The sequence below is a fragment of the Salvelinus alpinus genome, chromosome 33 (genome assembly GCF_045679555.1).
Source record: "Salvelinus alpinus chromosome 33, SLU_Salpinus.1, whole genome shotgun sequence".
Classification (NCBI taxonomy): domain Eukaryota; kingdom Metazoa; phylum Chordata; class Actinopteri; order Salmoniformes; family Salmonidae; genus Salvelinus; species Salvelinus alpinus.
In genome coordinates this window covers 4,646,494-4,649,254 of record NC_092118.1, presented here as the reverse complement: position 1 = coordinate 4,649,254, position 2,761 = coordinate 4,646,494, and the positions used below count along the sequence as shown (strand labels likewise).

General features: G+C 44.0%; 1 pseudogene; it reads right to left on the bottom strand.

The window, feature by feature from the left end:
• Positions 1-1,195: 1,195 nt before the first annotated feature.
• LOC139563382 (U1 spliceosomal RNA) lies at positions 1,196-1,324 on the bottom strand (annotated as a pseudogene).
• Positions 1,325-2,761: the final 1,437 nt, after the last annotated feature.

Sequence of the window (2,761 nt, the reverse complement as noted above, 5' to 3'; positions counted from 1 at the left end):
CACGTGGCAATATTTATTTTTCACGTCACAGTACCATAGACGTCTAACTAGACAGTTATCTGATAAAAACAATGGTTTGCTGTTTGCTGAGTTTCTGTGACCGGCCTACCGGAGCGGGAACTTTTGGACACCCCTGGTGGGGACCGGCGAGAGAGGGAGGGCCGGCGGGGACACTGGGAGGAGGTGCGGTGGCAATCGGCCAGGCGCTGTTTACACTCTTTGGAAGGGAGGGAGGGCAGGAGATGGTAACAGAAGGGGAAGGGGGGGGGGGTGCTTGTAGACAAGGGGTGGGGGTTAAAACAATGTCTGCTTTAATGGAGCATGGGCATAATGGGTTTCCTTGACCTTTGAACTCACACAGAAAATCCCTCCTAACCCTCGCTCAGGAATTCCATTGTCCTCACGCTAGTGAACACCACTGTCCTAACATGAACAAACCCACGATAAGAGACATGTCAGGTTCTCCCTAGGCAGAGGGTTGTCACCAACATTAACAATGCTCAGACTAACACGTCTGCACAGATACAAGCATCGGTTGGCATAGGCGGAAATGGATGGAAATTGATCTAATCTGATATTGGAAGCCAAGCAGGGTCGGGCATACTTAGTACTTGGATGAGAGACTGCCTGGGAATACCAGATGCTTTAAGTTTTTTCTCTCTGTTGTGTCAAATTTCCTCTGAGTTTTATGTTTTAATTGTGATGTTGTGACTGGAAAAAAATAAAAACATTAAGAAGGTGACACTGCTTTGAAGGAGGGGGCTGACACTAGCCACAAGTGGCTTCTTTTCCACGAGTGCCGTTGCTTATGGCCATACCACCCACAACATGGCCAATCTTATTTGATCTTGGAAGCTAAGCAGGGTCAGGCCTGGTTATTACTTGGATCAGAGACCGCCTGGTACTACCAGGTGCTGTAAGCTTTTTCTCTCTGTTGTTCTCCCTTTTTCCAGCAGGGGCCACTGGAACCCCACTGGTACTCCAGCTAAAGCTCTGAAATAAGATTCAAATAAAGCCTCATCGTTTTGCTAGGCACTCCTTCCTGTGGAGGGCCCAAGGCCATTAATCCACAGCGCCACAGTGTGGACACACAATGCTCATGCGTGATGCTGCTATGGGAGGGTGACTGAAGAGATCATCCTCCTCCCCGCTTTTACTACAGTTCCTGTCCTTTCATTCCTTTAACACAGAAGATCAAGGGAGAGTGCGGACGCGGTCCCCCACTACCACAAATTATACAGTCAATGGCCGGAGTGCAATGGCCGAGCCGCGCCGTGGGTCAACCTCCATCATGATCAAGATGTCTCCCCTGCCAGGTAAGTATGAGTTGGAATAGGGCCAAGCCCAACCACCACTCATCCCATGAGTGTCATTCCGGCCATGGGACCACTGCAGTGTCGTTGTGGGGGAGGGTGTGATGACAAAGGCCCTCCCTGAACCTCTGAAAGTGACAAATAAACATAATGAAATAAAAATAGATTGAGTCGTTTGGTGGTTAAATCAGGACGATGTCACCACTTTGAAGAAGGGGACTGACGAGATCCATAAGAGGCCTATTTTTCTTCACTTACCACACTGCATTTTTGGGACCTTATTTGACCTTTTCTGTCTGCTTTTGAGACATGTTTCAATCCCACCCTGGGTCAATTATCACAATACAGTAACTATTGGTCACTTTATTATGTTTTATTATTCTAATATGTGTTAATTTTATAATTTTAACTGCAGTCTAGAGTTACACTAGAACTGCAGCAATATCAGACCAGTGTTTTCCCCAGTCTTACTTATTCACACATTTTAATTAGAGCAATATCCAATCAACCAAAGACGTCGCTTTAATTGTGCATGTACTTAATCGCAAAAAGAGGCATGTTTTTAAACTCACACAGAATTTCCGCACAACTGTACACGTTAACAAACAATACTGTATTACAATATTATCAATCACATTTTAATATTTACAGTAATTATGTAGCTATCGGTGCAGTGGTGGAGTGCATGGCAGATCTGAAAGAGAGGTGCACAAAGTGGCAGTAAGTATACAGCTCAACAACATGTTTGTGTGTGCACGTCTGTTGGAGTGAGTGAGTGTCTATGTAATATAGTTCTTAATTACCTGTATCAATTAAAAGTTTACACTTCAAGGCCAGTGTAGCAGGAACTGAATCATCCAGTAAATGAAATAACAAGGCTGTGACTGCAGCTGAAGTGCTGGGGGTGTCATATCTAAAAGAGAGAGACAATAATCGCACAACTTAACAGAGTGAGTGAGCGAGAGTATGCATGTGTGTATACAGTGGCTTTTCTGTAAAAGTTGCATCATACTGCAGCACACCTTGCGGACTGCCGCAGAATTCTATGGAACGTTATTTAATTGTCAGTCACTGTTGCCATTAATGCTAGTTAGACCACCAGAGGGCATCTTTGAGAAGCATTTGATAGTCTTCAATATTGGCTGTACTAGAGAATTTAAAAACTTTCTTGTAAGAACATAGTATATGGGATTATTTTTAAGATATTTAACTTCATTCATTTGAATAATATTATGGTGTTTCTATTCCAAGAAAAACGAAACCCCCAGGGCTTGGCGCTATACAAGGCGCTATACAGCGTGATGGTCGGGAGTAGGCTACAGTACTAAGAGCATAACATAAGAGCAAAATAATCCTAACATTTCCACAGCTTAATTGTAGTCTAACCAATACCCAAACGGAGGTTCAGTGAAAATAAAAATGTCATTGATTTATCAAGACCAGTCCCC